Raw genomic sequence first — 11,553 nt, 5'->3', positions numbered from 1 at the left:
TGGATATGTATCCCAGGGCAAGAAAATAAAAAGAATAAAAACAAACAAAAACAAATAGACTACATTAAATTAAAAAGCTTTTGTATTGCAAAGGAAACCATCAATAAAACAGAAAGGCAACCTACTGAATGGGAGAAGATATTTGCAAATAATATATCCAATAATGGGTTTAGTAACCATAAAGAAAACACACAAACAGCTGCCCCCCAAACAAACAATTCAATTAAAAAATGTGTAGAGGAATGTTCATAGCAGCACAATTTACAATAGCTAAGATTTGGAAACAGCCTAAGTGCCCATCAGCAGATGAGTGGATTAAAAAACTGTGCTACATCTACACAAGGAATACTATACTGTGGTAAAAAGGAAGGAACTCCTACCATTTGCAACAGCATGGATGGACCTGGAGAGCATTATGCTAAGCGAAATAAGCCAGTCAGAGAAAGATAAATATCACATGATCTCACTCATTTGTGGAATATAATGAACAACATAAACTGATGAACAAAAATAGATCCAGAGACATAGAAGCATCGATCAGACTGTCAAACCTCAGAGGGAAGAGAGGGGAGGGTGGGAGTAAAGGGGAGAGATCAACCAGAGGACTTGTATGCATGCATATAAGCCTAACCAATGGACACAGACACCAGGGGGGTGAGGGCATGAGTGGAGAGGGGGGAGTGGGGGGTAATGGGGTGATGAGGACACATATGTAATACCTTAATCAATAAAGAAAAATTAAAAAAAAAATGTGTAGAGGAGATGAATAAAACTTTCTCCAAGAGAACATACAGATGGCCAACAGACATAAAAAGATGTTCAGCATCACTAATCATCAGGAAGTGCAAATCAAAACAACAATGAGATATCACCTCACATCTGTCAGGATAGCTATCATCAATAAATCAACAGACAACTATTGACAAAGATACTTTGGAGGTATTGTAGCAATATTGGTGCAGCCTCTATGGTAAACATTATGGAGGTCCCTCAAAATTTTAAACATAGAACTACCATATGACCCAGTAATTCCACAATATATAACTTATTTTACCAAAATCTACTTCTAATTTGTGCTGTTAATTATAGTGAAATGTATAATTGTTATTTATTTATAACTCTATACCCTCTTGCTTTCCTTCCTGTGCTATTACTGCCATACATAATAAATTTACATATGTTACAAATGCAACAATAAATTGTTTCTTTATTACTTTATATAATTTGTCTTTTACAAATAGCTTTGGTTCCCCATTACTGCCTTAGTTTGCATTAAGTAGATATAATGTGCTATTTTAATTTTCTTATTATTTTGCTATACAGTTTGAATTGTTATCTGAGTGGCTGCACTGAGATTACCATTCATATAGAATTTACAAGATCCTAGTTCATGTTAATAACTTAATTTAAATAGTACACAAAAACTTTCATTTCATACACTCTGCTCTATCCTCCTTTGCTCTGTATCACAAAATACATCTTTAAAAATTGTTTCCATCAAAAAGATATATTATAGCTCTTTGCAGTTGTCTTTTAAGGCTCATAGAATTTAAAAATACTGTATTCAAATGACAGTACATTTATACTAACCTTTCTAAATTGCATTATTGAGATATACTTAACATTCCATAAAATTCACCTAAGTAAAGTGATTAATTAAATGTTTTTTACCATATTCACAGAGATGTACACCAACATTACAGAGCCTTTTAGACCAGTTTAATCACTCGAAAAAGAAATCCTATATCTCCAGTTGTGTTCTAACATCAAGTAAAAAGCTGAACAGCCTGAAAAATCAACAACTCTTCCTAGAACTATGAGGGAGGGCAGGACACATGGCAAACCACTGCTTCCAAGGCAGGAGATACAGGCAGATAAAGACTGGAAGGCTTACCTGAGCCGATTCAGGAGTAGAAACTGCCCCTGAAGCCAGAGCTGGGGAGGGAGACTTGAACAGGAATTGACACATGCTGGAGGCTCATGGTGAACTATCCTTAGAGAGAAAAACTCCAAGGGAACCCACTTCTAAGGGCTACTCTAAAATACTGTGAGATTTGCTGCTAGGAGCTTGAGCAGATTCCCACAGTAGACATCTAAGGAAACTGTTCTTTATTTTCTGGCAGAAGGGGGAGAAACGGGACCATCTTGAAATATGCCAGTGAGATCTTACTGTTCTTTAAAAAGCCTACCCACAGGGGAAACTAGTTAGAAGTCTAATCAGGTGAGTACTATTACAGGAGTGGTTCTCAACCTTGGCTGCACATTAGAATCACCTGGGAATCTTTTTAAAATCCTGATTTCTGGGCCTCATCCTCCGGAAATTCTGTTTCTTTGTTCTGGGGTGGGACCAGGTGATTCTAATGTGCAGCCAAGGTTGAGAACCACTGTATTAGAGTCTAAGAGAACTGGGGAAGGGAAATAGCCTACTTCAGCTGGCTCCAGTTTTCCATCGGGGAGAAGGGAAACACAACTCCAGCTCATTCTATCATCTTGTCCCAACAAATGGAGGACAATAACAAACAAAAAACCCTGATAAACTCCTGTGAAATTCAAAGACCAGCAGAGGCTCACTAAAGGGTTGAGACTTACCACAGACTATAGAACACTTTCCCTCCTACAATACCTCATAACCACATTACTACAGGTCCAGTTACAGCAATTCCTTTTATTTTGTTGTTAATCCTCACCCAATGATATTTTTCCTTTATGTAGGGGGAGTAGAAGAGAGAGGGAAAGACAGAGAGAAACATCAATATGAGAGAAACGCATCAATTGGTTGCCCCCTGGCATGAGCCCTGGTCAGGGCCTGGGCCGGGGAGAAATCTTCAACCAAGGTACATGCCCTTGATCAAAATCGAATGTGGGTCCTTTTAGCCCACAGGCGGACACCCTATACACTGAACCAAACCAGCTAGGGCTACAGCAATTTCTTTTGTTGGTACATCATGTCCAGCTAACAAGAAAACAATATAAACCATACCAAAAGATAAAAACACAATTTGCAAAAACAGAGCAAGCATCAGAAAGAGATCTGTCAGGACGATGGAATTTTCAGATAGGCATTTAAAGCAACTATGATTAATATGCTAATGGCACTAATGGATAAAGTAGATAACATGCAAAAGCAGCTGGACAATGTAAGCACAGTGATTGAAATCCTAAAAAAGAAATGTTACAGATCAAAAACATTGTTTCAGAAATGAAGGATGCATTTGATGGGCTCATTAGCAGACTGGAAATGCATGGCTGAAGAAAGAATTCTGAGCTTGATAATATATTGATAGAAATGAACCCAAACTAAAAAGAAAAAAATGAAAAAAAATATATACACATGTATATATATACATATATAAACATATATATATGTATAGAGAGAGAGAGAGAGAGAGAGAGACTACAACCACAAACGCTGTAACATGTATAAAAGGAATGCAAGAAGGCAAAGAAAAAAGAGAAAATAAGAGAATAATTATTTGAAATAATAATGAATATGAATTTTCCCTAATTGATGTCATATACCAAGCCACAAATCCAGGAAGCTCGAGAACAGCAAGCTAATAAATGTAAAAAACTATATGTAGGCATATTACATACAGAAAATTGAAGGTAAAGAGAAAATCATGAAAGAAGCCAAAGGAAAAAACACTGTACTTATAGAGATAAAAATTATATCTGACTTTTTCTCAGAAACCATGCCAGCAAGAAGAGAGTGAAGTGAAATATTTTAAAGGTTTGAAAGAAAAAAATCCCACCAACAGATAATTCTGTATCCTGTGAAATTATATTTCAAAGGTGAAGGAGTAATAAAGAATTTTTCAGAAAAATGAAAATTAAAAAAAAAATTACCAGTAGACCTGCCTTGCAAGTAATGTAAAAGAAATTCTCCAGACATAGAAGAAAAATGCTGCATGATTCCACTTCTACAAGATATTTAAAATAATCAACTTATAGGAGCAGGAAATAGAATGATAATGCCAGGTGCTGAGGAAAGAAGAAAATGAGGAGTGTTATGGGTATAACATTTCTGTTATGCAAGATAAGTAAGTTTTAGCGATCTGCTATATAACATTGTGCCTATTTTTTGTAATTCTGTCTTATACACTTAAAATCTATTAAGAGGATATATCTTATGTTAAGTGTTTTTACAATAAGTTAAGAATTAAAAAGTAAACATCTAAGTTTATAAGGGATAGTACTGAGAACAAATCCCAAGCATTAACTTGAATCACTATTTTTTTTCTAACACACTTACTCTCTCTTTGTATTTCATTTCCAATTGTTTGAAAGCTTTAGTTTACTATGTAATGTTGCATTTCAAACAATGCATAATATTTCCATTTATGGAATGTTTATAGTCTCACACAAAAACCTACTTAAACACTTTGAAATAGTAATCAATTTAAAAACCGACTAATGATATATTTAGATAAAATGTAATTGCACTGAATCCAGTGGCTTAGAATGTTGTATGTTCATTGAATACACAAATTAATCCTCAGGAAAAATAGAACATGTGCTTCTTTTGTAACAAAGCAATTGAAGCTAGTCAAAGGGTAAATATTTAGTTAAGCATGCCCAAAGATGGTGGATAATATTTCCATAGATATAGAGAAACACATACTAGTAGATAAAATCCAAAACTATTATTTCAGTATTCTCCCACTTAAAAATGTTTGAAATATATACATATATATATATATATATATATATATATATATATATATCTCACATATTTTTGCTTGGAAGAATGAAATATTCTAGATATAATGATCACACAAATACAAGCAGCCTTTCCAAATTCCTCATGATAGCAGAGAGGGTTAAAACTGTATATTTGTGTATTATGATATTGATTTATATGATAGTCCACATACCACTGACATTGCTTTGAGGCCACACCTGTCTCTAATTTATCACCATTAACTCAGCCTATTTATACGGGCATGGGCAAAACAGTATGACAAATGGCCTCTGATTTGAAGGACTTTCTGTACTACCTAAGGGAGATGAGCTTTAATAAACCAAAACAAATTAAAGTTAAAAATAAAAATAATGAAAGAATATATAATAGTTGACGATAATATCAGATATATTATGAATAATAACCTAATTGATGACACAGGCAAGATTTGTAGGTGTTCGGGGAGGGAATGAGCGTAGAAGGCAGAAAGTTAAATGCTTCCTAGAAAAGAAGAGGTGGAATCTGTACCAGGTTGAGTATCAGGGCATCCAGTGTACAGTACCATTAAGAACTTTGTATATGATTTCAAATATTTCTGTCGGTAAATCAATCTTCTTTTTTTTTACTTTTGCATTCCTATGTCTGATAAATGAGATATATGTTTTACTCTATAAAATACTCAGTTATCTTCTCTGTTTCTAATTAACCATAATGTCGACATTGAAAAACTTCACCTATTAGGTGAGAATTCCCTATTAAAATAGTTATAATTTAAGAACACAATTGAGAAAACAGGGATATGACAATGATTCATCATTGTATTTGTTTAATTTATCTACTAAAGGATTTTACTTTCATTAAACTTTAGAAGAAACATTTTTAAAATGACTCTTTCATACTTCTGAAAAATGGTTATTTTTGTTGTCCTGAGTGACAGACAGATATTTAATCAATTATAGCATGCACAACTTTTATCCAGGAAGTTTAAAATATCACTTTCAACTAAACATATATGTAAAAGAAGATCTTCAAAATAATAAAAATGAAATAAAACATCAGATGAACAGGAGAAATGTTCAGAAATCAGTTGAGAGCTTTCAATTTTTTTCAAGTACTGTAGAGGAGATTGAAACTAGTATCAGTAATTATACATGTATTCTTTTATTGGTGTCCATGAGATTGTTACACAGGACTCAGTTTACTACGTTTCACTTCCTACAAAAGTCAAGAACTAGAGCTCTCCTCCAGCCTGTTTCTCTAGGTATTATATTTTTCAAACTTCTATACTAATCCCTGCTCTGCAGAGAAATACTGCTTTCAAATACCTTATGACTAGAGGCATCCATTAGCGGCTAAATAAATGACAAGGAGATATCTTTCCATTATCTAAAAGCTGATCCATTCATTAAAGCCTTCCCGACCAGCAATAATTAGATGTTGCAGCTCAGTGATGTGCAGCATTGTTCAGTTCCCAAGTGTGTATCTCCCTGCAAACATATCCAGATGGGCATCTCCAATGTATCTAAAACATCATTGTAAATTTCTGATTAGTGTCTATTCACCAAATGTTTAGACCTGAAAGATTTTCAAGTATGTTTTATCTCCTTCTTTTCATTCATATCTTTAATCTCCTTAGGCAAAACCTTCCTTCATAAGGGACATTCCTACACACACACACACACACACACACATACACACACACACACGCATACATGTATATTGATCGATTGACTATCCTTCTAAGTGCATATACAAGATTGTGGCAATGATTCAAGTACTGAAAAGAATAGTAAGATAAGGATATGTAAGCAGAACAGCTAAAACACTCCATTGAAAATCATATATTTTCAAACCAGTCATTTATACTCCTGGCCATTTTTCCAAGAGAGATGAAGATCTATATCTAAGCAAAAATCTGTCCATAAATGTCTATAGACTCTTCATTCATAATAGCAAAAAAAAAAACCCCTAGAAATATTGCTGATTTTATTACTCTCTGTTTTAAATTAGATAATATTTGCAATGTCCTTAGCATCGTCAAAGTTGTAGAATCTTTATTTATTTATTTATTTATTTATTTATTTTTTACTTTTATTTTTTTTTAATAAATCTTTATTGTTCAGATTATTACATTTGTTCCTCTTTTTTACCCCCATAACTCCCCTCCTTCCAGCTCCCACCCCACCCTCCACCCTCACTCCCCACCCACTGAGTTCATCCATAGGTGCATGATTTTTGTCCAGTCACTTCCCGCATCTCCCACACCCCTTTTCCCCCAAGAATAGTCAGTCCATTCCCTTTCTATGTCCCTGATTCATTATAGTCACCAGTTCATTCTGTACATCAGGTTATTTATTCACTGATTCTTAGATTCATTTGTTGATAGATGCATATTTGTTGTTCATAATTTGTATCTTTACCTTTTTCTTCTTCTTCCTCTTCTTAAAGGATACCTTTCAGCATTTCATATAATACTGGTTTGGCGGTGATGAACTCCTTTAGTTTTTCCTTATCTGTGAAGCTCTTTATCTGACCTTCAATTCTGAATGATAGCTTTGCTGGATAAAGTAATCTTGGTTGTAGGTTCTTGGTATTCAGCACTTTGAATATTTCTTGCCATTCCCTTCTGGCCTGCAAAGTTTCTGTTGAGAAATCAGCTGACAGTCGTATGGGTATTCCCTTGTAGGTAATTGAGCCTCTTTCTCTTGCTGCTTTTAAGATTTTCTCTTTGTCTTTTGCTCTTGGCATTTTAATGATGATGTGTCTTGGTGTGGTCCTCTTTGGATTCCTTTTGTTTGGGGTTCTCTGCGCTTCTTGGACCTGTAAGTCCATTTCTTTCTCCAGGTGGGGGAAGTTTTCTGCCATTATTTCTTGAAATAGGTTTTCAATATCTTGCTGTCTCTCATCTTCTGGCACTCCAATGACTCTGATATTAGTCCGCTTAAAGCTGTCCCAGAGGCTCCTTACACTATCTTCACACTTTCGGAATCTTTTTTCATTTTGCTTTTCCAATTGGGTGTTTTTTGTCGAATCTTTGGTTTGATTCTTGTGCTCCTCTGGTCTGCTATTGGGTAAAATATTCTTTATTTCAGTCCGTGTATGCTTACTTTCTAATTTCTTTATCGTAGCATCGAGGGTCTCATTAGTTTTTGTGAGGCTCTGCACAAATTTATGGCAAGCCCTCAAAATTGCGATTCTTAGCTCCATATCCTCCATTTCTGTCATGTTTTTTTGTCTCCGCATCTTTTATGCTTTCTTGGTGCACCCCCTTGTGGTCTCTGTGCGCAGTCTTGTTCTAGCCAAGCCTTAATTGTTGTAGTTAGCACTAGAGGGATTTGACCACCAGGCCGACTGGCTGTGGAAATCAAGTTGTAGAATCTTAACTGAAATGTTTGGGTAGATTCAGTGTCAGTAATAGATTATTTCAATTGGTTACGTCCTAACATGAACTTTCAAATTCATTCCATGTCTTGGTTGGAATTTCACGCATCTCTCATGTGTCTCATATTGTCTCTGCTGTCTGAAGTGTCCTTACTTGCCTCATGACAATTGTGAACTTTCACCAATCTTCTAACGCCCATTTCCTCCTTTAAGAATGCTTCCTCTCAGCCTGGTCTGCATGGCTCAGTGGTTAAGCATTGACTGACCTATGAACCAGGAGATCAGGGTTCAATTCCTGGTCAGGGCACATGCCCAAGTTGTGGACCTGATCCCTAGTGTGGGGCCTGCAGGAGGCAGCTGATCAATAATTTTCTCTTATCATGGTGTTTCTATCTCTCTCTTTCTCTCCCTTTCTCTCTGAAATCAATAAAAATACTTTTTTAAAAAAGGAATGTGTCCTTTCATATAATTTGTACTATCTCTACCAGTATAGCTACATGTTCCATCCATTTTATAACTAATATTTATAACATATGTTGCCAGTAAAACACAAGTTAATGTCTATTGGACATGTCCATTTATGTGTAATGTATATCTTCAGTAACCATATAATTTATCATCCATATTGGAGCACTTTTGAAAGTAAAATGTGATTCTATTAGTGATAATGACAAGCTAACTGATGTAAATCCAGATGATAATTTAGCTCCTTGGACAAACTCACCACTAAATAATCATGTGGATTCTGGGGACCATCTATAATAATAAAAGTGTAATATGCTAATTAGACCAGTCATCCTTCCTGATGTCCTTCTGGACAACCTTCCAGATGACCTTCTGAACCAAGCTGGGGCTGCAGCTGTGGGATGGAGGCAGCCACCACGGCTGTGAGGGAGGGATCCAGGCAGCCGCTGTGGCTGCAAAGGCCTACTCTTGCACGAATTTCATGCATCGGGCCCCTAGTATATTATACTTAATTATATGTGAGGAGACTAGCAATTGACTTTTTATTTAATCAACGTGTATTTACGTTTCATGGAACTTAATATGGAAATGAATCCTTTAACAACTCCATGTACATATACCCTGGTCATTGACTTTGGGTAACTCCTGTGGTACCAAGTTAACACGTTTCTGTCCCTCAGTAATTTGTTCCATCTGCTGGGGGTGAAACTCTGCACAGCACATTTTTGTTTTGCCATCCTGCTTCCTATTCAGGGTCCAACAATAACGGACACTTGAGAGAGACTGAGATGCTGGGGGTGGGAGGAGGCCTCATTTTCCATTTGCCTCTTTTCCTTTAGCAACCTTGCTTCTTCACCGTAGCAGTGACAGTTACTTCCAATAGCAGCAGTTGAATCTAGTTTGCAGCTTTTTAACAACAGTTACAGGCACAGCATCACTGTTCCTCCTCAAACACGCAGGCACGTTGGTCTGGCCCCTCAGCTTCAGAGGTCTGGCTCTCTGCCAGCTCAGAGATCCCGGGACGCCCTCCTCAGAGCTTCCAGTTCCAGTTTGTGGAGGACCCTTTCTCCAAGCTTGTACACTTTAATGTTCCAAACCACTCTCTTTGTCCCATTCGCCCTAACAGTGGCAGGTGTTTTGTGCAGTTGCTACCTTCAGGATACCTTACTATTTTCTCCATGTCTTTCCATTTACTTATTTAACACTGTCAACATTAATTAGGAATTATTTAAATTATTTTGTTAAATAACTAAATTATACAGGCACCTTGTACAAAGATAATGCTGCTACATATTCCACAGAATATGTTTTTTTCTCTCTCTATGGGATCATGTTCTCACTCTGTTTATTAAATAATTAACTACCAGCATAAAATCAATAACCAGGCCTATGTAGGAAATGTGATATTGGTATTGCTTATGACCTCATTTTGCCATCTGTAGCTCCATATCTGAAGGCTCTAAACAGAAAATATTAATATCATAAACTCTAATTTTTCCTGACTGCAAAATCTTATCTTTTTACCTTCATTGTTTTGGTAGCTTCTTTATAAATCATTCCCTTGATTATTTATGCCCTCTTTGAGGTCTTAATCATAAGCAAACATAGTCACAGGAAAGGAGTTACCATGGACAGAACTTCAGCTTTATTCTAATATCAACCTTCTTAATACCCAATATTTATTATATTTCTATTTTTAATCTTAATGCATAATATAGCAATTACAGTGGTAATTTAATATGTAAAAATATACAGAACTGTAAGGTATTAATAGCACTCATATTATGGTAAATTTCTGCACATCTTCCTGTTTTAATCAGTGGAGTGCATTATTTAATTCAGCTCTTTTACTTAACATATTAAAAATAATTATCTATGTTCATATATATATACAGTGTGGGGGCAAACTAGGTTTACAGTTGTTCATATGGGAGATAATATAATAATTTATAAATAAGAATACAAGAATGAACTCTAGTGCTCAGTTTGACAGCATCTATGCTAAAATTGGAACAATACAGAGAAGATTAGAATGGCCCCTGAGCAAGGATGACATGCAAATTTGTGAAGCATTTCATATTTAAAAAAAAAAAAAGAACAAGAGCAAGAAATTCTGTGTTTCTCATACACACAACTATAAGCATATTTTTGTCCCACCTGTATTCACAATGGTCATTCTATGGCTAAAAAATATTCCATTAATTTGGTAAGTAAATATTTATGCAGCTATAGTTCAGCTTCTGGACATTTAATTTTGTTTCAGATTGTTTGTCCATACAACCCACATCATAATGATATATATACATATATACATAATCATATACATACACTTTTCTTTGAAATATGTCCTTAGAGAAAATATTGAGTCTGAGAGGATGAAGTAATGTGACTAATAACATCAGAAAGAATCTGTTATTCTGATGGGTTACCTCTAGGCTCATCCAAGAAAGAGGAAAATCATGCTGGAATTTTTCTACGTAGCCAAAAGATTTTGCATCAAAGTTGGTAATAAGAAATTTGGGACTATATTTTTCATAGAAAGCTTATTTATTGGTAATGCATTTTTCAGACATTTGTTTAGTGGGACATGAAAAGGGCCAGTCATATTTGCATTCAACATTCTAAAAAGTAATTAAGTTATTTTAGACTCAGTCAGCAAGTGAGATCAGGCTGTTAAGAAGAGAGCAAGCTGAAGATTCTTAAAAACACTTGAATATTAAAAATCAAACTTACACTTGATAATCTATTGAGACAGGTGCATTATTAACAGATCAGTGTTGTAGATACTCCATGTTATAAGTACATCCTTCTCATTCCCTTGGCGATAGTGTGGCTATCCATTTTGTTTTCACCAGTGAAATATAAGCTGAAGCAATAGATTTAATAAACTAGGTCAGAGCAGAAGAAGTACCTGGTAAATGAAAAAAAGTAGGAAGAAAAACAAGAAGGTGTGAGGAAGAGTAATTCCAAATAAACCAGTGATTAACGGAATTACTAGTAAGTTCTGGTGAAAGAGCGAGGAAAGA

At 35.3% G+C, this 11,553-nt stretch overlaps 1 non-coding gene across 1 annotated transcript; it reads left to right on the top strand.

The window, feature by feature from the left end:
* Nucleotides 1–10,504: 10,504 nt before the first annotated feature.
* LOC139021381 (U6 spliceosomal RNA) lies at nucleotides 10,505–10,611 on the top strand. The gene has a single exon (XR_011473486.1). It is a non-coding gene; the product is annotated as a U6 spliceosomal RNA (small nuclear RNA).
* Nucleotides 10,612–11,553: the final 942 nt, after the last annotated feature.

Source organism: Myotis yumanensis, unplaced genomic scaffold, assembly GCF_028538775.1.
Source record: "Myotis yumanensis isolate MYYU_CA2020_CCGP unplaced genomic scaffold, mMyoYum1.0.hap1 SCAF_12, whole genome shotgun sequence".
NCBI classification, from domain to species: Eukaryota; Metazoa; Chordata; class Mammalia; order Chiroptera; family Vespertilionidae; genus Myotis; species Myotis yumanensis.
This window is presented reverse-complemented; position numbering and strand designations above follow the sequence as displayed.